Here is a 13,950-nt window from a genome sequence, read left to right as displayed (position 1 = left end):
GAAGGATGGCAAGACCAGGGTATGTGTTGATTACCGTGATCTCAACAAGGCGAGTCCCGAGGACAATTTTCCACTGCCAAATATCCACATTTTGATTGATAATTGTGCCAAACACGAGATTGGGTCTTTTGTGGATTGCTATGTGGGCTATCATCAGATCCTAATGGATGAGTAAGATGTAGAGAAGATGGCATTCATCAAACCGTGGGGAACATACTACTACAGGGTCATTCCTTTTGGTTTAAAAATGCTGGGGCAACTTACATGAGGGCAATGACAACCATATTCCATGACATGATACACAGAGAGATCGAAGTTTACGTGGATGATGTAATCATAAAGTCTAGAAAGCAGTCTGATCATGTCAGAGATTTGAGTAAATTTCTCCAAAGGCTTCGCAGGTACAATCTTAAGCTCAATCCTGCAAAATGTGCATTTGGTGTGCCATCTGGAAAATTGTTGGGATTCATAGTCAGCCGTCGAGGTATTGAATTAGACCCGTTAGAGACAAAGCTATCCAAGAGTTGCCACCCCCAAGGAACAAGACTGAGGTGATGAGTCTATTGGGGAGATTGAATACATCAGCAGGTTTATTGCTCAGCTTACGACAACTTGTGAGCCTATCTTCAAACTGTTGAAGAAAGACGCTGCGGTCAAGTGGACAGATGAGTGTCAAGAAGCATTTGATAAGATAAAAGGGTACTTGTCAAACCCACCTGTGTTGGTGCCACCGGAACTGGGGAGACCTTTGATTCTGTATTTGACGGTCCTGGACAATTCCTTTGGTTGTGTATTAGGTCAGCATGACATCACCGGCAGGAAGGAGCAGGCCATCTATTATCTCAGCAAGAAGTTCACGTCTTATGAGGTTAAGTACACTCTACCTTGAGAGGACATGTTGCGCCCTAACTTGGGTGGCACAGAAGTTGAAGAACTATTTGTCATCTTACACCACTTACCATCTCCCGTTTGGATCCATTAAAGTATATCTTTCTGAATCCTATGCCCACATGGAGGCTCGCAAAGTAGCATATTTTGCTCACGGAATTTGACATCATCTATGTGACCCAGACTGCGATGAAAGCCCAGGCGTTGGCCGACCATTTGGCTAAGAACCCAGTGGATGAAGAATATGAGCCTCTGAAGACTTACTTCCCTGATGAAGAGGTAATGCACATTGATGAGTTGGAACCAGTTGGAGAGCCAAGTTGGAAACTTTTCTTTGATGGAGCTGCTAACATGAAAGGCATCGGGATAGGGGCTGTACTTATTTCTAAAACAGGGCATCACTACTATGTTACGGCTTAGCTTCATTTCTATTGTACTAACAACATGGCTGAGTACGAGGCATGTATTTTGGGTTTGAGGTTGGCCGCAGACATGGGTGTCCAGGAAGTCTTGGTCTTAGGAGACTCAGACTTTCTGGTTCACCAGATCCAAGGGGAATGGGAAACAAGGGATTTAAAACTTATACCATATCAGCAATGTTTACATGATCTTTGTTAATGATTTCGATCAGTAGAGTTCAAGAATATTCCAAGGATCCATAACAAAGTTGTTGATGCTTTGGCTACCTTGGCGTTAATGTTACATCATCCGGATAAGGCTTATGTTGACCCGTTGCATATTCGGGTCCATGATCAGTATGCTTACTATAATGTGGTGGAAGAGGAACTTGATGGTGAGCTTTGGTTTCAGGATATCAAGGAATATATCAGGATGGGGGTGTATCCATTACAAGCCACAGGTGATCAAAAGAGAATGATTCGGTGGTTGGCAAGCAGATTTTTCTTCAGTGGAGGGGCTTTGTACAAAAGGACTCCGGATCTTGGACTGTTGAGATGCATAGATGCTAGATAGGCCACAGCTACCATGACTGAAGTATATTCTAGAGTCTGTGGACCGCACATGAGTGGGTACGTACTGGCAAAGAAAATTCTCCGAGCAGGTTATTATTGGCTCACTATGGAGAGAGATTGTATCAATTTCCTGTGCAAGTGTCATCAGTGTCAAGTGCACAGAGATTTGATCCATTCTCCACCATCTGAATTGCATACAATGTCTGCACCATGGCCTTTTGTTGCATGAGGCATGAATGTCATTGCACCAATCGAGCCAGCAGCGTCCAACGGGCACATGTTTATTCTGGTGGCCGTTGATTATTTCACCAAATGGGTTGAAGCTAAAACTTTTAAGTCTGTAACCAAGAAAGTAGTGGTCGATTTTGTGCACTCAAATATCATTTGTCGGTTCGGGATCCCAAAGGTGATCATCACAGATAACGGTGCTAATCTCAACAGTCATTTGATGAAAGAGGTGTGTCAACAGTTTAGGATTACACATCACAATTCCACCCCATATCGCCCCAAGGTGAATGGAGCAGTCGAGGTAGCCAACAAGAACATAAAGAAGATACTTCGGAAAATGGTGGAAGGTTCCAGGTAATGGCATGAGAAGCTGCCTTTTGCATTATTGGGTTATCGCACTACTGTTCGTACTTGAGTAGGAGCAACTCCTTATTTGTTGGTATATGGCATGGAAGCAGCAATCCCCATGGAAGTTGAAATCCCATCCCTTCGGATTGTCGCTGAGGCCGGAATTGATGATGATGAATGGGTCAAAACCCGCATGAAGCAACTAAGTTTGATTGATGAGAAAAGATTAGCAGCAGTGTGTCATGGCCAGTTGTATCAATAGATAATGGCAAGATCATATAATAAGAAGGTGCGTCCACGGAAGTTTGAAGTGGGTCAGTTAGTATTGAAACGCATCCTTCCTCATCAGGTTGAAGCAAAAGGCAAGTTCGCCCCAAATTGGCAGGGGCCGTTTATCGTAACTAGAGTGTTGTCCAATGGTGCTTTGTATTTAACAGAAATAGAAGGCAAATGTGTAGAAATGGCCATCAATTCCAATGCGGTCAAGAGATATTATGTATGATTTCTTTATTTAAATTGTATTTGTTTGTACTTGGCATATTTTGAAGATTGGAATGATGAAGGTATTTTGTTCTGCTATCTAAACACTTTATCCTTTGTTATCCCTTTGAACCTTATTTATTTCCTTTCATACCCCTCTTTTGGAATCAGTACCAAAGATCAGAAGCGCAAGTGCGAAAGATGAGTAAAGGAAAAAGAGAAAAGAAAAGAATGAAAAGAGAGAGAAGAAAAAAAGACAGAAGGAAAGAAAAAGAAAGAGAAAAAAAAGAAGAAAAAGTGAAAGAAAAGAGAAAAAAAACAACAAAACAACAAAAAGGAAAAAAAAAAAGAAGAGAAAGAGGAAGAACAGAAAAGAAAAATCACAACAATACAGCAATTTCTATGACATGAACTACGTTCGACCTGATTCCTTTTAAGGATACATAGGTAGCCTCACGGTTCGGTCCCATCAAAATAAAAATCCAAAGTCCCCAAGCAAAGAAACTGGGGCAGAAGTTGTGTTTGTTGTAAGAAATCTGATCCCGAAAATTGTAATTTTGAACCCATTTGAATTGTTTTGAGCCTTGATACCCTTTATTTCTAACCCTATCCAAAAACCCACATTACGGTTCAAAAAAAGACCTTCTGATCAGTCTTTTAGAGATGCCAAGTCGAGCAAGTAGAAGTAATTCATATCAGGGGCAACACTCTGTTCCAAGCAGGAAAATGAAAAAATGAGAGAGTCTTATTGGTGAAAACCCTCACGGGCACCATAAGGCGACGCGAGCTGAGAGAAATCAAAAATGAGAGAGTCTTATTGGTGAAAACCTTCACGGGCACCTGGAGGCGAAAGTGAGTTGAGAGATGCACAAATGAGAGAAGTCTGCCGGTGAAAACCCTTCAGGGCACCGCATGTCAAACAAGGTCAAGGTTTTGGCAAAGAAATTGTGTTTTGAAGATCTTAGAGCAAAGTACGACAACTGAAAGTTGATCGGTTGGATAGATTGGGCCGATTAATCCGAAATGCATGTCATGATCATTGGTGCCAGCTGCTCCACTCAGATAAGTCCCTTTTCTTTTTCCCCTTCAGATAGTCTTCCAGTTTTGGATTTTTCTTATCCTTAGCTCTGAAAGTAATCACATTTTATTTCTTTTGGGTTTATTTCTCTAAGATCTTCCTAATGTCAATTCTGTTTAAGCAAATAAGAAGGAATTTCAAAGCTTACTGCCAACTTCCAAAGTTGCACAAGGCACAGGGCGTTCAAGGCATTGCTAGAGATAGTATGATGTGAAATGGGGTATAAAAGGTTAGTGGAAGTTCCATCAGTGAAAGGGTTTGGTAATTTCTTGGGAAATGCAGAGATTCAAACAGATGGATCAGAGATGTAACACAACGGTTTGGGTATCGAACACTCGGGTCATCCAAAGTCATGGGGGTTTGAAAGTCGATCGGGAAGTCAAGCACTTTTTGACCAGTTCACGGGAAGGCAGTCGAAATAAAGCATGACAGCAGGGAATCCACTTTCAGCAAGAATGCCACAAACTAACCATCATATTTTAAACTGACAAGATTTTTCTTCAATTGAAACAGGGGCAGAAAGTTTCGATTGTTTCGGGGAAACCCTCCGGGGGAGAAAAGCAAGCACCAGACAGGTTTGACTTTTGACTCTCAGGACCCTCCGGGAAAATGGGACCCAGTTTAAAATTAAAAACAATCATGAGTAGCATAATCTAGCATAAATGTACCCCAAAGGAATATAAGTTGGTTTCAAAGTTTGCATGTTTAAGATAGAATTCAATTAGGAGTTTTCAGGACCCTCCTAGATAATGGGGTGTAATTTTAAAACTTACTTGAATAACAAGACTTAGCATAAGATATACCTTCAGAAAACATAATTTAGCTTTAAAATTGTCATCTAAATAGGAGTTTGTCAGGACCCCTCCTGGATAACGGGATCTAGCTTTCAAATTCTTAGTAATATTTGGTAACATGATTCAATTTAACACTCACATATGTGCTCAGCTACCAAACTGGGGCAGAATATTTTCTTTGTTTTGTCTATTTTTGTTGAAATCAGGTACCCACTTGGAGAACAGGGAGAAGTAGTTTGAGTTCAGCAGTCAGGTGCTCACCTGGAGAACACGGGAATACATTCAAGTTCAGCAGTCAGGCGCCCACCTGGAGAGCACGGGAATACATTCAAGTTCAGCAATCAGGCGCCCACCTGGAGAGCACGGGAATACATTTCAAGTTCAGCAGTCAGGCGCCCACCTGGAGAGCACGGGAATACAGTTCAAGTTCAGCAGTCAGACGCCCACCTGGAGAGCACAGGAATACAATTCAAGTTCAGCAGTTAGGCGCCCACCTGGAGAGCACGGGAATACAATTCAAGTTCAGCAGTCAGGAGCCCACCTGGAGAGCACGGGAATATTCAAGTTCGGCAGTCAGGCGTCCACTTGGAGAAATGGAAAGCATCTCAAAGTATAACTCAAGTTTAGTGGTCAGGCGTCCACCTGGAGAAATGGAAAGCATCTCAAAGTATAACTCAAGTTCAGCAGTCAGGCGTCCACCTGGAGAAATGGAAAGCATCGCAAAGTATAACTCAAGTTCAGCGGTCAGGCGTCCACCTGGAGAAAGGGAAAGCATCTCAGAATGTAGTTCAAGTTTTTGGCAGTCAGGCATCCACCTGAAGAAAGGGAAAACATCTCAGATTACAATTCAAGTCGGTAACAAAGGAATTTCGCCGGGAGAATACAAGTCAACAAGGCAACAAGAAACACAAGAGCAAGTTTGAAGATATAGATAGGATTTTTGTTTTTGTAATGCATAGATCATAGTCTAGTCTAGTTTCTTTTTATTTTGACATGGTGTTATAAGGGGTTTCGTAAGCAGTAGCAGGAGCAACAGTGAAATCATAGCTTCATGGTAGTCCCAGCTACCAAAACTTTTCGAACTACACTGACCTGATTTCTTTATAGTCAAGGATATGTAGGTAACCTCAGAAGCAGGGTGCGGTCAAATCTTTCAAAAAATGCTTCCCGCGGAGTATTCAAGCGGGCAAAAATCGCTCGTATCCACTCACTTTATCTTTGCACGAAAACTCATCATGTTTTCGAGCAAAGAGGGGCAGCTGTGAGCACGTGATTTTTGCCCTATATAAATTACTCCCACAAATTCAAAACAAAAATAATTTTTTCTCATTATTTGCAAATTTTGTGGATTTTTGTGGCATTTTTTTTGTTAATTGTTTGCATTTGTCTGTGCATTATTATTTTTTGTTTAAATTGATGAAAAATACAAAAAATATGTTGCATTTGCATTTAGGATTTAATTTGGCAGTTGTAAGAATTAAGTAGTAATTAAGTTATTTTATAAAAAAAGGAAAATCACAAAAATAGTTATTGTGCACCTTTTTAATTTTAATTTTTGATTTTTGAGTAATTGTTCTTTAATTTATTAATTGTGGTAATTATTTAGTATTAGTTGGTCTTGTTTTATAGCTTAATTTAAGATTTTAGTTTTAATTTGTGAAAAAAAAACAAGGAAAAGAATTGTTTGAAAAATTAATTTGAAATTAGAGAATTGAAAAAAAAATAAGAAGAGAGTTGGATTTTGGGCTGCTTTAAATTAATTCACCCAAGCCCAATGTTTTTTTCCTTAAGAACCCGCCCAATACACGGGTCCAAACTGGTCGGTCTCTTTAATGTCCAAACGACAACGTTTAAAGTTTTAATTCCAATCCAATCTCAGCCTTTCATTTCAGATCATCCAACGATCCTAGAACTATCTCATTTGTCACATACTAATGTCCGAAAATATAGAGACCCTTCAGTTCCCCATCTCTCATCTCCCTCATCTCTCTCACGTCTCAACCCTAATACAACCCTAAGTCCCGCCATTTTCGAAGGAAGAAAGCTCCAAATAACTCCAAAACTCTCACCATCTACTCCCCAAACCCCTTCAGACGTTAATCTGGTGCCAATTTCCCCCAAAATGCCCAATCTTCACTTCAAGTCTAGATTTGAAAATCAGAAAGAAAATAACATTTCAAGACTCGACTTGACACAGAACTTTCGTTAAGCGATTGTTCTTGTTTAGAACAATTGATTAACGACGATTTTGGCTCGTCTTCATCGATCCATGGCGGATTGCATCAGTACTTTCTTTCTTTCTTTCTTTTCTTTTCGTCCTTTGTTTATTTTCTTTTCTGGTTTTCATATTTTCTTGTGATTTAAATTAGTTTAAGTCTAATTAAAATCAGTGGTTTTTAAGCTTTTAAATCATGTAATTAGATTAATTTTTTATTGGAATTTGTCTTTGTTTGATTTGGATTCCTGTTGGGTTTAATTCGGGCTTGTTAATTATTTTGGGGCTTTTGTCAGCCTTTGCTCAATTTGTTACCAGGCTGATTTTTGATTAGTTTCAGGGCCTTGGGTAAGGTAGACTTAGGGGCATTAGAAGCCCGTCTCTGTTTAGAGCCCAAAGGTTTTGGGTCAAGCTTGGTCTGTTTGGTTGCTGAGGGTAAAAACAAGAAGACTTAGAGGTTAATTTGGAAAATTTGGGGTAGAGAATCTTTTGATAACTGTCTAGGAAGCTTCCTAGAAGCTGAAAAAAAGGCCTTACTTGGCCAGCAAGTCAGAAGTTTAGGGATTAAGCAGCAAAAATAAGAATTGGAAAGGGACTAAGGGGGTAAATATTAAAATCTGAAAGCTGCCCTACTTCCTGGCCTATAAAGGCATGCTTTCTTGTATTGAAAGGCAGAGCTTAATAGATAAAAATTCTGAAAAAATACAAACGGCTGCAAAAAATTACTATTTCATTGAGTTTCCTTGGTGATTTCTTAGATTTCCAACTCCTGAATTGAATTCTAACTTCTTTGAGGGTTGAAATGACTTTATTTTGAGAGTTTTAAGAGATAAAAAAATACAGAAATACAAAATGGCTGATTTTTACTGTTTCATTGGGTCTCTTCAGTGATTTGTTTTGAATTCTTTTCAATTTCTGAAACAATCTGGACTCATCCGAGTATAAAATGGGTTCAATCTGGTCGTCAAAGTTGGTTTAAAGCTTGCTGGGCTACTGTTTGATTGGAACTGTTGTTGCTGCAACTCATTCTTGGTTGGAGTTGATTTTAATGGTTGTTTTGCTGCTTAACTGCTGTTGATCTCACCGTTCCCTTACTAAAATTCTGTATTTCTTTTGGCTATATCCCGGTATCTACTTTGAGCCTCAATGTTGTGAAGTGAACTTGAAGATTGAAATGAAAAGCTGAATTTGAAGCATGACATTTCATACTTTGCTGATTTAATAGTCTTGCTCTGATTTTACATTCGAAATCTCTTTGTTGTCTTAATGGATTGAATTCTGGTTTAAGTAAATGAGTGTTATTAGTATGTTTGGCATAAGGCTATTATGAAACTTGGGTCACACTTTGGCCATTTGAGTTGGTAGTTGGACTTTGGTATTATATAATCGAACTTTAGCATGATTCTGAATTATTATGGATGCCTGATTAGCATTAGGTTTAGTCAAATTTGGTTATATGTTGTGTTCTCATTATTCTGAGTTTTAATTAAAACTTCTGGCTACATTTAAGTTTAGTCATCAGATCTCTTTGCTGGGAAATTTATTGAGGTTGTTGTCAGCTTATTTCAAATGCTGAAGTCGAGCTTTGTTTGAGTATAAAAGGCTACAGGGTGAGTTAGAATGGGTGTTTGCATGTCAACTCCATCTTTGATTTTGGTACTCATTGCTTGAAGAATGAGTTTAAGCTAGATTTCTTTTAAAAATTCCAATAACTAGCATGTTGTCTTGTGTGGATTGAATGTTGTTAGTACTGAAAGGTTTTGGTTTGAATTTCCATGAGGAATAAGCAAGTCCAGTTGTATTCGAATCCAAAATAGGCATCTGATAAATCTGCAATCAAACAGTTGTACCTGATAGTGTTAAAAAGTAGCTTGATATATTGATTACTGATTGTTAGGGAAATCTGTTAGCATGTGGCTAAATGTGAAAGAATCACTTGCTTTGGTTAAGGACTCGATCTGGAGTCTTGCTTTCCACTAATGCCCAGTTTTCCCCAAGGATTTGGGCCCACGATTGGGCCTGAGTTGGAAATCAGCTGCCTCTCTTTGTGTTCATGCATCCATTCATTCTCGCTACTGACCCGCCTTTTAAAAGTAGTTCAATTTTTTGTCCAAAGCTTTGATAAATTTTCTCCTTTTAATTAATGAGACTTTCCAAAATGAAATCGAGATATGCCATAATGACCAATTGCATAAAGAATGTCCCTCACTTTATAATCTAGCAACCCCCTTAGGTTAGAATAATTCGGGGCACGCCATGCAAAAAAAAAAAATCACAGTTGCATGGCCCTCGTTTTAATTAATTTTGTTTAATCCTTAGAATTCGAGGCGCGCCATTTAGCGAATTTTCATGGCCCTCGCAAAGTTGCTAACGCGCAGTTGCTTTAGGCGCGTTATTTTAATAACTTACCTCCCTAAACTCGGGTGCGCATTTATGTGACCCAAATCCAAATCTCAACATGTTAGATAAAATATGTCGTGGACCGCAGGTGCTTTTATGTGACGTGGTTCAAGACGTGTTTTAGATGACGTTGAATTTTTTTCCTAAAAATTAATTAAATATAGCGGTTAAAGTTAAAATTGAACCATAGGTTTAAACATGTTCTAAAATCATATAATAGACCAATTATAACAGTTGAGCGACCATGCTAGAACCACGGAACTCAGGAATGCCTAGCACCTTCTCCCGGGTTAACAGAATTCCTTACCCGAATTTCTGTGTTCGCGGACTGTAATACAGAGTCGATCTTTTCCTCGATTCGGGATTTGAACTGGTGACTTGGGACACCATTAAACTATCTCAAGTGGTGACTCTGAATTTTAATTGAAATAAATCCCGTTTCGATTGTTTTTTAATTGAAAAAACTCCCTTATACTCCTTTACGGGGGTGTTAGAAAAAGGAGGTGTGACAGGTTGCATGTTTTATCCCGGCCTTAACTAATCCTTCTAGTATGTACCTCTTTTCTTTTATTTCTGCCTCTCTTTAATCACTCTTGATTTTTTTATTTTATTTCTACCGCTCTTTTATTTTTTGGCATTCTCTTTTCTTTTCTTTTTTATTTTGTTTTTGTCACTCTTTTATTTTTTGTCTCTTTTTTTTCTTTTTTTTTCCCACTCTTTTCTTCTTCTTTTTTTTCACTCAATTTTTCTTTTTTTCAGTTTATTTTTCACTCAATTAATTTTATTGCTATTATTGAATCCGATGGGGATTGCCTACGTATCATGACACCATATGAATCAAATCTTGCGTAGTTCAGAAAAATCAGGAATGAAGTAAATAAACTAACTCTCTCTTTTACTTTTTATAACACTCAAACAATGAAAGCGTTTAAAAAGGAACTCTTTTTTTTTGCATTTCGTTTTTTTTATTTATTGAATATTCGGAAGAAAGTCTATTAAAGAGGAAAGAAATATTTTAGAATTTTTTATTTTGATTTTGATTTATTTGAATTTTTGGAAAAAGGACTTCTAAAAAGGTAGAATTTTTTTTTTTTTTTTTGGATTTTGATTTGTATTATTTCTCTTTTCTTTTTTGAATTTGTAGGAGAAAGATTCCTAAAGAATGGAAAAACATATATTTTTTTTTTGAATTTTGATTTTATTTGTTTTCTTTTTTTTGAATGAAAGACTTCCAAAAGAAAGAAAATATTTTCGAATTTTGGATGTTGCCTCTTAGTTTTAGAAAGAGGGGCTTTTAAGAAAATATTTTGGATTCCTTAGCTTTTTTTTAAAATTTACAAAAGTATTTCTAAAGAAAAACGATAATATTTTTGGACTTCAATTTTTTATTTTTTTAATAACATTTACAAAAGAAAGACCTTTAAAGAAGGAAAAGAATAATTTTTTTGGATTCTTTTTTTCTGATTTGTTTTTGGCATTTTTTGGAAAAAATACTTCAAAATAAAGGACATCCGTATTTTGGATTTTGATTTTTGATTGATTTTTCTTTTTTATTTCTTTTTTCCGTATGAAAGACTTCAGAAAGAACGAAACTATTTATTTTGAGTTTAATTTTTTTTTGAATTTTCTAAGGAAGTGCTTCTAAAGAAGGAATTAAAGGAAAATATTTTTTAGATTTTTTAAAAAAATTAGGGCCAGAACCGATGAGGTTTGCTACGTATCTCATTTCCGGTGAGAATCATACCTGCATAGTTTGGTCAGTTTTGACGGAACAAGGAAAACATGGCACTTGAAAATTTTGGATCATTTTGAAATGACTTTTTTTTTACCTCATAATTTCGGCAGAGTTTCGGAATTTTCAAATACCTACCTCACTCTTGGTTTTTTTTCTTTTTCTTTTTATTATTTATTTTTTATTTTTTCTTTCCTTATTCTAGAAGCTGGTCAACATGCTAGCCGAAACAAACTGATAATCAAGTAGCACGTAAGATGTATCATGATGGCCTTTTTAAATTGGGTACATTTGTCCTAGACGGACTCAACCCCTGTGTTGAGTCCCCAAAGTCAAATGCACGTGATGCAAACAAGCGTTCATACTAGGGATCCGCCATGAGACTATGTTATTCTAGGTTTAAAACCTGGGTGTATTATTCTAGACCTGGCTTACCCGAGCGGACAGCTCGAACCGGAGGGGGAGGGGGACAACGTACCGGAAATACACAAGTTTCACCTCGTTCTAAAATTGGGATACGACTCTAATAGAAAAGAAGTCACGCAAAGCGCACGTTCCCAGAAGATTTAGAAGACTCAGAGAGAAGAGGGTTTCATAACAGTTTATATACAGTTTAGTCAATATCAAAGCGAAAAAAGTAGCATTTAGCACATTAGGCTCAAACACGTAAAAATCAGATAATAAATAAAAGACAACTATAATAGTTATTCTAAGCTCGAATTCTGAATCCTGAACCAGAAGTTCTGGGTTCTTATCCCCAGCAGAGACGCCAGAGCTATCACACCTCCTTTTTCCCGAGGGGAGATAGGGGGTTTTTCTAATTTAAGTGGCATAACCGAAATGAGATTATTTATTTAATTTCTGAGTCGCAACTTGGAATAATTATTGGTGTCCCAAGTCATCGGTTTATTTCAAATCCCAAATCGAGAAAAATTGACTCTATTTTTTTGTCCACGAACACAAAAGACTGGGTAAGGAATTCTGTTAACCCGGGAAAAGGTGTTAGGCATTCCCGAGTTTTGTAGTTTTAGCACGGTCACTCAACTATTAATAATTGGCCTCATTATCTGATTTACTACATATTTTAAACCTATTGTGTATTTTTATTTTTATAACCGCTTTTATTTACTTAACCATTTTTTCGATTTATGAAATTTATTTGAACTAGTCACGATGTCGTGCACTCGTTGTTTTTGTACATATTGCGAATCGCGTCACATGAAATGCACCCGCGATTTACAACATATTTGTTTTAATTATTGTTTGAAGTTATGATCGAGTCACGTGAAACACACACTCGAATTGGGAATTATGTATCACGATCATGCCACGGAAATCGTATCCATAGCCGCGATGATTTATTAATCGCACCTAAAGCAAGCTAAGATGTTCAAAAGTTGCTTATTTTACTTAAGGAGGTGTGTCAGGCATAATTCTTTTGGGCCAAATTTCTTTATCTTTTCGTTAAAATTATTTCCAGCATCCGTCATCCCTAAACCAAACTTAGTCTCAAAATCCGTTGAGCACTACAATATTATTCTCTAAGCCTAAGCATTCAAATCTAATGAAGCCTAGTGCAGTATATCAAAGATCTATTTTAACTAGTAAATAAACTTGTTGCAGCATGATTTCAACTAAAAATATTCAAACATTAAGCAAAAGAAATGTACTTAATTAAAGCTTCTATAAAGAAAAAGAAAAGACATAGGACATTTACAGCAAAAATATTAACTCGTTACTATGTGCTAAATAAACAAAGAACATTTAAAATTCTAATGGCTAAATATTCACAGTCCACCACAAATTCCCAACTAATCACATGGCCATCACTATTTAATTTTGAACTTAATCAAAATAAACAAATTACTTAATAGTCACATAATTAATTCAAGTTATAACTCAATATCAAATCTAATAAGCAAATCCAAACAAGAAATCATCTACCCGACCATAGGAATAGGCATAATATAACAAAAGTCACAACAGATCTACTATTATATTGAAAACAATAGATTAAAAATGGATCTTTTGATTAGCTTTCAATGTTTGCAAGAGCTTCCAACAAATATACAAAGAGGAGCCTCTGACGAAGCTGAGAGCGTACGGTCCAGCCAACTGAAAGCCACGCCGGAACCTCGATGTCAAATCGAATCTGGCTCAAACCCAATTACACGCTACCTTGGGGAAGAATTACGATGGTTTTAATGGTGCTTATTGCTGTATTTTCCAGCTGGGTTCGGCTGTAAAATATTGCTATTTTGGAGCTAGTTTAAAGGTGTTTTGGAGGTGAATTTCATGGCTGGTTCGGGGAGGAGAGTTGCTGCATTTTCTCAGCAACTTTGGAGATGAATATTGGTTGTTATGGAGGTGAGTTTTGGGGCAGATTTTGGGGTATTTTAGATCTGGTTTTCAGCTAGTTTTGGGATATTTCAGAGGCGTTTTAGGCTGAAATTTGGGGATAGTTTTCGGTGTTGAACAGATGTGAGTTTATGGTGTTGCATTTTTTCTGAGAAAGAAGAAGAAGACCAGCCGCAGAGACATTGCTCTTGGCCAAGAAGAAGAAGAAAGTCCCTCTCTCTAGCTGTTTCGTCCTCTCTCTATCTCTCTTTTTGTCCGTTTGTAGCCTATGTTTTTCTCTCGTTATTCCTGTCTCTGTGTATGTGTGAGAGGTGAGTGAAGAGAGTGTGGAGGTGAGAGTGTGGAGGTGAGAGTGAGGAGAGTCTTTTCATGGAGGAAGGTTGTCCATTCTCTGTTGTTTGAGCCAGAGGTCCAAGAAAATCCTCGAGGGGAGGAAACGGCGCTGGTCTCTTTTCTAA

This window comes from Nicotiana sylvestris, chromosome 8 (genome assembly GCF_000393655.2).
Source record: "Nicotiana sylvestris chromosome 8, ASM39365v2, whole genome shotgun sequence".
Classification (NCBI taxonomy): domain Eukaryota; kingdom Viridiplantae; phylum Streptophyta; class Magnoliopsida; order Solanales; family Solanaceae; genus Nicotiana; species Nicotiana sylvestris.
Note: the sequence above shows the minus strand (reverse complement) of the source record.